Consider the following 15,371-nt stretch of genomic DNA (forward strand, 5'->3'; position numbering starts at 1 on the left):
ACAGCCCTTTCAGGGGTGAGTTTCTATAAAGTCTTGGTACACAAGTTTTCCTGTTTAATAATAACCTTAATAGGGTTACAAGGCACATGGCTTCCAGAAGCATGTGTTACATGCGTCTTTCAAGACTTTGCATCTGTAATTATCTCCCCAGTTAAAAGGAAGCCTTGAGGCAGGTGAATAAAGTGTGTAGAACAGAGCCCTATACAGCTTAGCACTGGCAAATGTTAGACTTTGATAATGGTTGACACATATGGAATTATTGACCATTTTAGACATGACCTGACACAGTTATTTCTGTTCCAAAATATATATATTTAGCTTTAGGTTGTATTCTCTTCTACTTCGTCATTTCTAGTCACTGTGTTTTCTGTTCCCTGTCACCGGTAAAGGAACTTGGGCAAAAGCATGACTAATTCATTCTTCAACATACAAGAATGTTACTGTCTGTCAACGACACCTAAACCTTAATAATATGGTGATTTCCTCTCCAGGGATATGTGACTTTTGACTAGTAAGGAAGCTGATGCACTAAGGTCATATGAGAAAAAAAAAAAAAAGAAAAGCTTTTGGGCAAAGCACTCAGAATCCACGTGGAATAATCTTATTCCACTGAATCATGTCCCCTGCTGTTGAACAGCCCTAAAGAACTCCTTGTTAATAGGTGATTCTGTCTGCCTGGAGTGGAAACCTATGAGTAATCTATGTGTCACTGTGACTCATGTCATGGCCACCACTTCCAACTCCCCATCAACTGAAAGTTGGCAAAAGAATATATACTGCTCAACTCATGACAGGAAGGAGCCAGGACGGAGGAAAGACCTAATAACAAGTATTATTGATTAAAAAGAAGAAAGCTAGCAAAGGAGGATGACCAAGGGCAAGAACAATGGCTTTTTAGTCACCACCTAAATCATTCTCTTCCTTGACATCTGTTTCCAATGTGCTTTCAGTGCCAGCATGGCCATTCTTCCCTCCACATCCTTGGATCTTTTTACAGATTTTCCCTATTTTTAGATTTTTTTTCCCCAACTCTTAAATTACTTTCAAGAAAGGGCTTTGATAGCAATAAGTTTAACCAAGAGGAGGGACAAATCAGGACAAACTTGTGTTTAATTCCACTACAAAACCATTATTCAACCCGACAGAACTTTCGTTTGCTGGCTTTCTTCTTATTTTTTCTCTATTCCTCTGCAATTCTGATTAAAATGGCACATCATTTGATGATGTGGTTAGCTTACTGGGAAGCTGGCACCTTTAAAATAAAGTGTCTTTGTGAACTCAGGGGACTCACAAAATATATATATATATATATATATATATATGGATTAGGTGTGTAGGTAGGAGAAGAGATTTTTGAAAACCAGATTTTATAAACATGTTTGCTGTAAATCAGTTGAGGAGAGTGTGTGTACGGTAACCGATCTGGGCAAGAAAGACCATCCTGAGCTGCAGTTTTATGTTTTTTTTAATCTAGCCAAAGAGGGAGTTACTTATAAGGAAATCTGTTCCCTTCCTGCTATTCAGTGTATTTTCTGGTCCTACTGGGCTCCTTCACTTTGTTCTATTTGGTTATTTTCACACTAAGGTTTTCTAGAGGTTGTGCTCACACCTCCCCTTGAAAGTATCATTAAACTTCTTTCTTTCTACAAATCTATTAGTTTGGGAGCTAAGCTACTTGGCTAGAGGATTATCATGACTTTCTCTCCTGGAGACTTTCAGTCTTAGTACCAATCCCAGCTCTTTCCAAAAGCTGGAGGGGCACTAGCTTTGTTTGCCACTAAGCCTCGGTGGTCACCATGTGACATTAGTGCAGTTAACTTCCTGATCTTAGACAGACTATTTTTTTATATCAAAGTTTATCTCTAATTAGTCATACCCCAGACCAGATTTACACAATAGTGATTTTATACCCTTCCCCAGAAATCCAATATTTATAAGTTTTTCCATAGAATTTTATCATAAAGATGGCTTCATCTACTTGGCGGGGGCTGGAGGAGGGAAGTACTCCAGTGGATTAGAAGTCAGACAACCTGGGTTCTCGACCTGTCTGGTCCTAAAAAGTCATGTGATTTTTTTTTCCAGTTGCGTGATCGTAAGAATCTAACTTTGCCAACCTGGGTTTCCATTTCTGTTGTTATCAAACAGGGAATGTTATTAGACTGTTTTTAATATCTTTTACTGATTTTAAATTATAAATTCTTCTTCAAATACTTGACCAGTGATTAAATTTGTGGCCTCAAAGAGGTATACCTTAAAGAATAATACATTTAGTCACTAATTATCTCCAATTTTGGAATCTGTGATTACCTAGATATCATGCAATTCCATGAATACACATTTTCGTAGTCAAATCTGCAGTGTTCTTGATGTTTTAAAGAACATTACTGATGATCTTTGTGGATATCAGGGTTATTTCAACATTGCATAGATGCTTATTTTCTTTTAGATAAACTCTAAATAAAATGTTCAGATATAGCAGGTATTCAAACAGTTGAGAAGAGAGCAAAGATGAAAAACTGTTTTATAAAGTTTTGGAATTTTAAAGTAATCTAACATTTAGAGATGGGGGACCTACTTATAAAATGTTTGTGTGCATGTGTGGGGGTGTGTGTGTCTGTCTGAGTGTTTGTGTGACTCAGTTCAGAGACTCTTGGGTTGAACTACAACCGTGCTGTAAACATTAGAACCAGAAGCAGATCTAATTGCCCACAGTGGAAAGGACCAGCCTGCGGCACTGTGAAAGATTTTACTTGTTTGGGCTTTCCATGTAGCCCACTAAAACTGCTGAAACCTATCATCATTACCTAGTCTCACGCCAGCTACATCTGGTAACTCACTTTGACATATTAGTTTCTAGGTAGGAGCTCCCAGACAATGGCTCATGTGATGTCAGTGCCAGCTGGATTCAGCTGTAAACAACAACAAAAAAAAGTATTTTAAATAGATACTTCATATGTTTAAATTTTAAATAAACAAAGGCAGAGTGCATACGTTTCCAAGTAAGTCAGTTGCCCAGTTGTGCTGGTTGGTACAACCAAGTGCTGTATCAGTGGGGTCTTCAGCTGCCGCATCGTGCAGACATGTAGGAAAAGTGGCATGAAAAGAGTGGGCGTGCACTAAAGATGAATCACGAAGGATGCTCTTCCATTAAGCTCTGAGAGTTTATACACTGATACCATCCCACTAGGACCCAAGTAATACGCAAGCCTTTGGAACCATTTGCAGTATATGCTTCAAAGTCCAGACCAAAGCCACTAGGTAAGTTTTATGAGTCCCTCTAGAAAAGCAGTTTCTTGTCAGGGCTGGAAAAATAATGTTACAAAGGATCCAGTAACAACAGAATTTGGGCCTGTTAGTTAGATTCCAAGTTGATGCCTCTTCCAAAAGGCCAGCATCCAGAAAAACAATTTATCCCCTAGGCCAGGAGAGTAACTGTAACATTCAGGATTAAGAAAAGTTTGATGTATAGTCTATTATACACAGGGTGCAGAGCTATGGGGGCAAATCTGTCTACCATTTTATTTGTTTCAACAAAAACCATCACGATGGCAAGTTTCTCCAAGATCATCCCTTGTGGGGGCTCAGGACAAGAGACAGGAAGATGTATGTCACTGGCTTTCCAAAATCTAGCTTGCTTCTCAGAGTTCCTTTAAGAATACAGTACAGCTGAGAGGGCAAGTTTGCATATGGTCCTATACAATGACTGCAGTGACCAATGGCCAATAAATCAATTACATCTTGTGTACCCTATTTAACCTTTGGATATGATGAATATTTGGAGTGTGTTTTTTGTGGTCTCAAGCCAAAAGTTAGCCTAGAGATTTTTAAATCTCAGGAAAAGAACTAGAAATCTATGTTCCCTGTTTTATTCTCAGTGCAGTTGGAGAGAACAGAATTCTGTTAAAGGGAGACAGTGTAATTGTGTTCATAACGTCCGAGGGTTGAGAGGTTGCTTTTCCATGGTGCCTTTCTTCCAAAGATCATAAAACACTTCACATATGCTATTTCATTTATATTCCAAACGTCTTTATGGTGTAAGAAAAGAGTACTTAGTACAATTCTAGGAAAAAATTAATAATTTAATGCAGTTTAGCAAAACTAATCAAAGTAACATTTATTTAATTTAATATACAGGGGAAACCAGTATTTAGTAACATTCAGAATGAAAAATGGTCAGTGAGTGAGTTCATTATTTTTATCTTTAATTAAAATTTTTACTTTACTTTTCCCAACTTCTCTAGATCACATTGATTATTCTCTTTTCTTAACTCTAACTGTGTTGATGTGTTAAGTGCTTGATTCACACATTTTGTCACATTGTTATACACTGTCATATTGCCTTCTTTGTTTTCTATGTATTGTTGTCTCAATAGCTACTCACAGGGAGAGACTGGTGTATACTGGAAATGACACCGACTGGAAGACAGAGCCCTGCGCGCCAGCCTTGTGTCTGCCCCTCACTGTCACTCAGCAAGCTCACATCCTTCCTATGCTCCAGTTTTTTCACCAGCAAATGGGGGAAAAATGTCCGCACAAATGAAACAAAATCTTAAAAAATTGTTGTGAGGTTCAAATAAGATGGGGTTTTTTTTCCCCTAAAAATACTATGCATATATGTAAGACATTATGATGATTAACTCTGTGAAGGCAGAGACAATATTTTGTACCTTTCTTACCTATTTTCCAGGACCTAATGTGATGTTGTGTTAATATGATTTCCCAACGAAATATTTAATTAATGTCTCTTAATAACAATCACTGAATACTTACTACTTTCCAAGAATCATTGTTAGGTACTTTACAAGGAACATTACACTTAAGAGGTTGCTACCTTAAGAGATCGTTTTGTTATTACCTTCACGTTGTAGATGGTGAAACCGAGGCTTCTCCATCTACGAGCGAGGCTAAGCGGCCTGACCAAGGGCACGCAGCTGACACTTGACTCCTGGCAGTTTGGCCACACCGACCAAGTTTTGAAACTCTTTAGTCTGCATGTCTTTCATAGAACCAGAGGTCCTGGAGGAATGCAGCGGTTACGAAACTTCCTTCTTAAAACTATTAAAAAGTGGAAGAATATTTAAGACATGGATAGGCATTTGTGAGAGTGTGCTGGGTAAAATTGGAACTCAGAGTTTGAAATTGATAAACACACCAACTTCTTGATATATGTGTTTGGGTTGCAATCATATGATTTTCTTCAGAGGTGTTTAGTTCAGAGAAACACTTCAGAGCATTTGATTTGGCAAAATATTAAAAACTGAAGTTACAGCCTGTAAGATATTTCTATTCATCTCCTGGTCAGCTAGTTACAAATTCTTCTCAGAATCGTGGGAGCATAAATCCGATTATGCACAAGGCCAGTGGGAACAAGATAATTGCATAGATCTAGTACCCATCCATTACACTCAGCATCATAAATCACTGAACTGCCGCAGCCTCAGCTTTCTGGAATCCCTATGTTATTTGAAATACTCTACTATGGCCATTTATGGAAGAACCATATTAGACTGTCTTTGCCTTAAGTGCTATCAAAATAAAATTTAAAATTCAAGTGTTTATCCTTCAGAGGGTGCTCATGGGGTAGAACAATGGAAAAGATGAGAAAACAAATCAAAATCTGATATCTTCTAACATGAATGGGGGCAAGCACCTCCGTCTAAGGAACTGGTTAGCCCCGTTAAGAAATTAAGTTGGGTAGTTCTCTTTTTAGTTCTTTCTGTGATGGAAATTAACATTTGTTAGCAGAAATATGCATCTGTTTTTCCCTCACATGCACCTCACGCACTTGCCAACTCCATAGTGGGGAGTCTGACAAATGTGTACTTCTTGAACAAAGCAAGCAAAGCATTTGGCCTGAGTAGAGATGAAATGATCATAGCTAACAAATTAAACTGAGTTCATGCCCAAGACTTATGTGAGCCTTTAAACAATGGAATTAAAATTAAGTTGCAAGGATGAATCAATTCAGGTTTCCTATCTCGCATTTTCTTTCTATTCAATGTAGCGCGTTTATTGAGCATCGTCTGGGTGGTGGGTATGAAAGAAAGGTCACTGGCCTCCACTCCCGCAAGGAGCTCAGTTTAGTGAAAAAAAAAAAACAAAAAACCAGATACACAAACAAGCAACTTTGCAAACATGAGCTAAGTAAGATAATGGAGGCATGCACTGTAAAGTTGTGGCACAAAGGAGAGATCGACTATATCTTAATAGATGAAAAAAGAGCCACAGAAAATGAGAAACTAATTGTACCGGTTTTTAAAGGAAAAGAAATACATATTTTGACCAGGGGAGGAAATGGCTTGTTTTTGAATGGAGCAGAGTGATAGAAAGCAATATTACTCATTCCTAATAGTGGATTTTCACTTCATTTTTTCCTCATGACAGCCCCATGGAGGAGCATGTCACTGTCCTAATTTTAGAGGTTCAGAAAAGTAGACATCTCAAGAATGCAGGGCAGATAAATGATATGATCTTGACTTTCCTGTGTTGCCAAAGCTGAGCACTGAGAGCTTTGAGAAGAGGAGAAAGATGAAGCTGAAGGGAAAGCAGGGCCAGCTGGTGGAGGGCCTCCTACGACATGCATTTGGACAGCATCCTTTAGTGCAGGGGAGTCAGTAATGAGTTTTTCAGCAGAGGAGTGGGTGACAGCAGCAGTTTTGCCTGAATTTCAGATAGCATCCTGGTAATGGCATAGAGCTTGGATTTGGCTGGGCGTGAGGCAAAACCTCAGTGCTTTATGGAATGAAAGGTCGGTACTAATAACGGGACCCGTCCTCCTACTTTTTATGGTAAGGATGCTTCAGGCATCTCTGAGTCTTAGACTTCCACCCTAATATCTCTGTCCATCATCTCCCACTTTCTGTCTTGTTTGGACCTGTTTTTAACTCTCCTGCTCATCTTTCTTTCAATCTATGAAGTGTATGTGTATCTGAGTTACTAAAGATGCAAAGAACAAATTCACGACATGAAGAAGTACACTTTTTTAATGTACGGCAGAGCTTTGAAGGACCTTCCAAATGGGCCAAATATGTATGTCCAAAAAGTCCATGCATCCTACTGCTAGGAACCTGCAGTAACACAACCCATCAAAGGCTCTGTCTACACTACCTGGAAGTGCCCCCACCCTCCGACATTCCACTTGAGACCTACTGAGCCTCTCAGGCTCCCAGGAGCCTTACTTCAAACAACTTGATTTATAAAAAATGAAAATTTTCAAAAGCATAGTATCAGATGATGAAATATTGACCTCAGGTATTTTAAAGTTGCTAACTCTACTGGTACATTTGAAATATAATTAGATATTTATGAAAACCCCAGAAATGCATGCATTTGTACTTTGAGGCAAACTGGTATTTCTCATCGTGTTTTTTTGTGTTGCTTTGTTTCATTTTTAAAGGCAGTAATCCCAATTTAAATCCAAGCAAGGCTGTCTCCTTCTGGGCTGATAGGAACACATTTCTCTTTTCCTTGTCATTCTCCAGCTCTTTTTGCTAACTTTCCCTTTAGTCTTGAAATGGGCAGACCCCTCAGGATCCTCTTCCCCAGTCCCATTGCTCACAACACAGTTTTCTGTGAATTGAGAACGTCACCCCCTTGCCATTTATCTGGAGGAGCTCTGTGCAAACCACAGCTCCAGGATGGAACAGAGAAAGAAGTGACACATTCAGAAACTCAAAGAATCCCTCTCTTTTCAAGGAACCAAACATTTACCTCTCTGAAAGAGTTTTATACAAGAATAAAATTCAAAAGTTAAAAAAAAATAAAAATAAAAGGCTTTATTAATGTTTGCTGGAGAAACAGAAAAGCTTTTTCCACAAGAAAAGTCCTTTCTGTACTGAAATTGGCAGCTAGACGGCCTGAGCATTTATCTCCTGCATAGAAAGTGCTCTGTCAGGCAAGCTGTGATTAACAATAAGCTGAAAAACACGCCCCAGACTTCCACTGTATTTTATTTGGCAGAGAGGAATTATTCCTCAGCACAAAGTATTTGCAACTGGCATCAGTTAAACAAGAAATTACAACCTTTAAAAGCCCTATTTATCATTAGCTGCAAAAGTGCAGATTTCACCGTCAATTACTCTGACAAAGGATTATAGCCCATCAGCACCACACACAGGATAACGCTGGCCTTGGCGGCCAGCAGGCCACTCTGAAGGGAGGATTAGAAAGTTAGCAGCCAAGAGCCCTTTCTCCAGAGACCCCCTCGACCCTTCCTTGCCCACCCTCTTCACTTTTAAAGGCTGACTCTCCCATCTCTCGCACTCTTTCCCTTCACCTCGTCTAATAGAGGCTGGTCGACCAGCAAGCTTTCAGCAGCAAGATGTGATAGTTGTGAAAGGCATTGCTTAAGAATCCTTGGCCAAATCAAGTCAGCGGCAACTTTGCTCCAATTCTGCTCTGAATGTGTTCTGTTGATAAAAATGGAAATCACAAGATTGGTTTCTGAAAACCAAAGAAATAATATGGTCTTATTCCCCTCAGCTGCTTCATTTAGAGGCGAAATGGTCAGGAAAATAGTGAATTTTAATAAGCTAAAGGCATCTACAGTGATTCTAAAACACCCTCCCAAACCCTGAGTGGTGCCTATGTATTCTTGGAAGAAGACTTTTTACATTTCACTGAGGCATTAAACCATCTTTAAATGATTTCATCCTTTAGGAAACAGAAAAACAAAGAGATGCTCTGTTTTCCAGACTTTAAAATTAAAACAAAATTTATTCTCAAGTGCATATATAAGTAAGTGGTAAGACACCTTTCTCAAGAAACATATGTGTATATCCTTATTTAGATTTAACTTTCCAAAGAAGTGTGAGGACATTGTCGGTGTTACTGTTACTTTGTTGCACCTTAAGTTTACTTTAACTTAAAATTATAGATTAATATTATTAATTACAGATTCATATTATTATTCCCTTCAACATTTTACTTTTATTGGCTATATTTATCTTAGTATACAAACATCAATATTTCATGAGAGTGAAGTAAAATCACATTATATATATAAACCACTTATATTTTGTTTGGTATATAGTGTTCAATAAAGGACGATGATGATGGTAGCAATAATGTTGATAAAGATGAGGAGGAGGGGGATATGCAGTATTAAAAGTTGTGTTTATAAAGGATAAGCAAGTTAGACATACGGTATATTCTTAACTATATAAAACAGTGCTCAGGGAAAAAAAGGACTAGAAGGAAATAAACCAAAATATTAAGAGTATTCACCCCTGAGTAATTAAATAATAAATATTTTCTCTTATTACCTTTTCTATACACTTCCCTAATTTTCTATGATGAGCTTGTCTTACATTTATTATGAGGAACAAAATAGAAAAGATACAGGCAAGGAAAAAAATCGAAACTAGAATGTTCTATCTGTAAGGTGATTGTGAATCTATATACTTTTCGCATCCAATTTGACAACCCTTCAAGGGAGACAGTTGTTCCCATTTTTACAGTAAGTAACCGAGATCTAAAGAGATGAAGAGATTTGCCCAATAGAAACCAGTTAGGAGCCACAGCCAAAACTGAGACACACCTCATTTTACTTCTAGGCCTGTGTACTTTCCCTTTCTCCTGGCTGCCTCCTGGACGGATGAGTGAGTGAGTGTGTGTGTGTGTGTGTGTTCACGTTCCATACCTTCTCCAGTTAACGTGTGTTTAAGAAGTGGGTCTCTTCACATATGATGCTCCCGATCCCTCCAGATCAGAGCATGTTCCTTCACATTTGGTCTGCTGCATTCATAAAAACCATCACAGGGCTATCACTTGTGGGTGACCTCCTCCAAAAAATCAAAGGAGTCTGGATGGCTTTATTTAGCTCTGTTAGGTTCAAAGAATGTGCCAGGCAGATTCTCAGTCCAAAAATAATCTCCTTTTATTGGTGCTCTAAATTAACTCACAGAGGAGTGAGCCGAGCTAAATTAAAGCTTTCATATAGCAAGGCCCCTGGATTTTTACTGAGTGGTAAACGTTTTCTCTCTCTGTGAGAACTTTACTATTTCCTTCCTCTAAGAGAGGCTGTGCTTAGATGCAAAGAAAGTAGCTCAAAGCAGATCTTGGAGAATTCATTTTATTTGACAAAGACTCTTTAGTTTGAGTCCCCAGTGTGGAATATTTAAGATTTATAGGTTTTCCTAGCTTTTAAGGTAATTTACATGTAAATAAAGCGATACTAATCTTTAACACAAATGGCAAAATGTGTTCTTTGCCCTTTTTCAACTGGAAAATTGGATCATAAGAGTCATTCGGTGAAGTATTTTTACTTATAAAGGACTTCAAATGGCTTGACAAATCTTAACCACATCCCTTCTGGACTGCCAGCTGTACCTTATGTTAACTGTTAGAACACTGGGGCACATTCCTCTCTGAGAACTGCACACTAGGGAACAGGCACCATAAAACAAAAAATATGATATTGAGATTCAAGGTTGCCTCTTTTTCTCTAGTACAGCCATGTCACTGCTGGTCGTGACTAATGATGCATTTATCACCCTTCCTGCGGTGTGGGAGTAACACCCACTGCGTTTCCAAATAGCTCTAGACAAGCATGCCGGGCTCGTCTTACTGTCATGTGGCCCTGGGACTTTTCATGTGTCACTCTCTCCTTTGTTCCTGCCTACCTGGCACCTTGCATGAGTGACCAGTGCAGATGTGAGGTGTTGATCCTCTCTGTCTCTCTTTTGTGCTGGGTTTTGGACACACACACCACCACAGGGAGAGGAAACTAAAGCCCCAAGCCTTTTATGTTGGAAGCACCTCTCTATTTTATTTCTCCACACTGCACATCTAGAAAGTCCCAGAAAAGTCATCCTAAATTGCTCTAAGCCTGTGCTGTAATACTTTGACTGAGGTCTCAGCAAAGGTCCCAGAGAACAGAGCAAAAAAAGAGTATGTCCAGGGAGAGAAGTGAAAAGAGAAGATGCACTTAGAATAGTTGGGGGAGAAGATGTGGATTCATACCTCTTACAGATTTCTTGTTGACTGGAGATGTGAATTTCTAATAGGAACTAATAGAAGTACTTTTTTTTCATCTTAACTATACAGAAATGTTACTTTTAAAAAATGAAATAAAATTAATTGTTTCAGGGCCTCAAGTACATCTAGTTTTATATTTTATTTTTTATTATTTATCCGTAACTATTGTTCTTATATCTAATACCAGTATGAGGCTATAAGTTTGTTCATAGAATAAAGACTTTAAAAATGATTCCTCACTGAAATGAGCAAAAAAGCACATCCACAATTATTAGTCACTATTAACTGTTAATCAAATCACTGGTTATATGTGTTAAAGATTTTATATTTAAAATAATGAACCAGCAGTAATTCAGTTGCTCTCTTATTTTAGCACAACCCAGTATCCACTGAAACGAAAAGCTGTGTGGTAAAAAAAAAAAAAAAGAAAAGAAAAGATAGATGAACTTATATACAAAACAGAAACAGACTCACAGACATAGAAAACAAAATGAAGGTTACCTAGGAGGGGAGGGGGCGAGAAGGGATAAATTTGGAGATTGAGATTTATAGATACTAACTACTACATCTGTTTTTTAAAAATAGATAAATAACAAGTTCATACTGTATAACACAGGGAACTATATTCACTATCTTGTAGTAACTTGTAAAAAAGAATATGAAAACAAATATATGCATGTTCATGTATGACTGAAGCACTGTGCTGTACACTAGAAATTGACACAACATTGTAAACTGACTATACTTCAATAAAATATATATATATACAAAAAATCAACACTAAAAAATAAATAAATAAACTTTGTTTTGGCCAAAAAAAAAAAAAAAAATCTTTGATGTTTGACTCCAGCCAGCATACAAATCCAAAAATGTTGGTGGTGATAGTCTCCACTTTCCTTTTTGAGTTTTTTATTTTTATTTATCTTCATATTGAAGTATAGTTGATTTACAATATCGTGACAGGAAGTGACTTGAACAGGAAACAGAATTGGCTGGGAGTTGGTACGTCCAAGTAAAAAGAACTCCAGCACAGCAGGCAGTAGAAACACTTTTGGTCCTGACTCTGAAGAAGAAAATACTCTCCTCTATCGAATTCTGTTTAAGACTCTCACACGTGTACATATTCCCAGCGTGGAAGAAGGACCTTTCCACCCAAGGACACATACTCCTTCCCCAAGCGTGTGCCAACAGACAGATGACACGAACAACGACTATATTCCAGAACAGTTTTACTAAAAGCAGGGAGGGACAATTGATGGAATGTGTAGGTATGCAGTAGTTACACAGCATTTTATTTTGAGTGGTACAGCCAGAAGGGAGCTATGGAAAAGCCACCGGTGGAACATAATGCAGATTAAACAGGAGCTCCGGTTGTTGGCATAGTTCTGTGACTAGCTAGCTGCTCTTGGGCAAATCACCTCATATTTCTAATTTTGCAGAGAAGAGGATTGGAAGGACACCCTCTCCAGGCCCTTCTAGCTCCCATAGTCCATGGGGGTAGAGTTATTGCATTTAGCCATTCTGATATCAGGTATCTTGTAAAGCAGGCCTCCGAAGACACCCCAGCGGGTGAACTAGACCCTTGCATTGCCAGGCCTCGGCACCTCTCCCAGCGCACTGGCGTGTGAGACGCGGCCAGTTCCCTGGTTTACCGTGCGGAGAGGCTGAATGACGAATTAGAAGAACTGATGCCTTTAGCCACCTCTTAGTTCCTGCATCTATTGTTACTGTAACAACAACAAAGAGTCCTTAGATGTTATCGTACTTAAAATTTTTTATCCATAGAGACACTTCAAGCACAGCCGTTACTCATTAGACTTCAGTGGCTGAGAGCATTTGGTTACTACGGGAACAGGGAAGAAGAAAAATCAGTAACGTTTTATTTACAGTCTGCTTTTATTGTGAAATAATAGAAGTTCTTGAGTCAGTAAGAGGATGTGCTTGGTACTAAAAACCTAAATGTGCTTTCTTAAAAGAGTGGTAAACACTACGCACACATTTCCCCGATTTTAAGCACTATTCCAATTCTCTTATTTTCCCCATAAGTATGGTTACACTTCTAAGCTCATGTGACTAGCTTTTAAATAAGGAAATGAAGTTACATGGGGACTGTGCCTCTTCAAAATATATTATTATACATGCACACAGACATACATGTGTACAAAATTTGCATATAAATTTTAGAAAGATAATTTCCACCCTACAAAGGAAACAGCTGTTCTGTGAGATAGTGCACTCCCTAGCTGAGAAGATCTTTAAGCAAGCCCTGGATTCTGTCTGCCAGGAATAGCAGAGAAGGAATTCCAGATTCCAGAATAGGTTTGATTCCATCACTTATAAGTTCTTTTTCAACCTTGAGTTCGAAGATTCTGTAAGTAACTATTTTTCCCTAAATTCATTTAAAAATTTGATCGAAGCTTTCTAGTGTGTTTCGTGTGTTGGCTGGTTCTACAACAAACATCAGTGAGAAACTAAAACTTTATGGTGCTGAAATTTGTATACATTCGCAGCCAGCATTCTGGACACATTTCCACCTAGAAACCAAAGTATGTGGTAATAAAACACTTTGTGGCAGCAACCTTCCTCCAAGAAAATTGTGAAGTGCTATAGAAAACTAAAACTGTATTTGCCTCATGGAATCTGTGTGTGGTGAACAATACTAGTCCCGCTTCTCACAGGCAGAAAACGTGGAAATTAGGAATCAAATGTTTGTAAATAAAATGGAATCATTGCCCCCAGCCATTTCACTTTGTAGGCAAAGACTCATTAGCAATTTCCACTCTGTAGACTCCTTGCTTTCCTATTACATCTCACTTTCCTCCAATCAGATCAAATTTCTGAGAGGATAAATTTTCCTCAATCCCTTGTTTCATCTCAAAATTAAACCCAATTCATGAGCTGCTCTTCTCATCTTTTTAATTCAATTTCCAAGAAATTGCAAGTAATAAATTCCTCCATCAACCCCATTACCCATCCTCCATCATACCAACCACACTATCAAATGTCTTATTCCTTAAAGTTCTCCTTTTAAGAGTCTGGCTGAGCAAGTTTTACCTGGCAATACCAATTTTCAAATTATTTACAACGGTGATTGTTTAGTGAAGGTTGTGGATGGCAGACGAGGGGGATCACAGCCCAGCAAGAAAGTCAACTGTTGTTCTTTCCTGGTCGCCTTCATAAGTAAGGCAGTGCTGCCATATCAAATATCCTGTTTCCTGAAAACCTGACTCTGAGATTGGTATGTGCAGGAAATTACATCATAGCAGAATTCAGTCACGTTGACCTTAAGTGCACCCATATTCCAGCTTTTGCCCTCTGACCTCACCTCCTTAATCACATTTGCATGCTGTCTCCACTCTTTATAGTAATTTAGAACCTTTCTACAGCATATTCTATCTTGCAAGCCATTTATTAATGCTAATTCATCTTTTCTCACCCTCATTCCTTTGAGGTAGAGCCCTGTGATTAGTAATAATAACAAGACCATGGTATTTGGCTTCTCTATAGCTTCTGTCTCCTGAGAACTCTACAAATATTAACAGCACGCACAGCGGTCTCCCAGAATGGCTCAGGTCACATAAGGATCGGAGAAGAATGCTATGACTAGCCTAAGTGGACTAAATTGAAGGTTGGATTGGAACTGAATCAAGATGCCGGTGTTAATATGCCCAACTATTTAGGAAAAGTTCCAGGATCACTTAATGATGAAAAGCAATAAGGCTGTCAAAATTTGCCTGGAATATATATAGGATTAGGCCAGCTCCTAAAATTTCCCAAGGTACCTCAAGGTCAAGGGCTTTCTGCAGAAGGTAAGCCTTTTTGATGATACAAAAATTCCAAAAGCCCCAGATGCAGAAAAGTGTAAGAGAGGTAGGGGTGCGTGTGCGTGTGTGAATGTGTGAGTGTGTGTGTGTGTGTGTGTGTGTGTGTGTATGAGAGAGAGAGAAAGAGAGAGAGAGAGAGAGGGAGACAGAAAGAGAATTAGTTATGTAGTCAAAGATTTCTTTAACTTATTTCCATGAAGTTTCTCTACTGGATCCATTTCAATCCTCAATGCTTGTAATTCCTTATCTTGAAGAAAAAGGCAAATATAATTCTTGAATAACAAGAGAATAATGCTAGTGACTTGAAATAAAAACAGCTTTAAATTTTCATCAGATATATGTAATGCAGAACTGAATAATATAAAGTTATAATGCTTATAATAATGTAGAGCTATAATAATATAAGGTTATCTTTTAACTACATTCTAGACGGTTAGCTACATTCCAGTGTTTAATTCAGTAGTGACTCACAGAAGGATATTCCAACAGGCTTACTAACCCCTTTTCTTGGGATTTTTAAGGCTCTTCTTTTGAGTTAAACCCTTCAAGTTAAGAATTTAATCAAAAGGT

At 38.3% G+C, this 15,371-nt stretch overlaps 1 protein-coding gene across 2 annotated transcripts in view; it reads right to left on the reverse strand.

Annotated features, from left to right (window-relative positions):
• The window catches only part of PRRX1 (paired related homeobox 1), a 70,705-nt gene that overhangs the window by 27,819 nt on the left and 27,515 nt on the right, over positions 1-15,371 (reverse strand). The gene's annotated exons all lie outside the window — the stretch shown is intronic.

The sequence above is a fragment of the Camelus ferus genome, chromosome 21 (assembly GCF_009834535.1).
Source record: "Camelus ferus isolate YT-003-E chromosome 21, BCGSAC_Cfer_1.0, whole genome shotgun sequence".
NCBI classification, from domain to species: Eukaryota; Metazoa; Chordata; class Mammalia; order Artiodactyla; family Camelidae; genus Camelus; species Camelus ferus.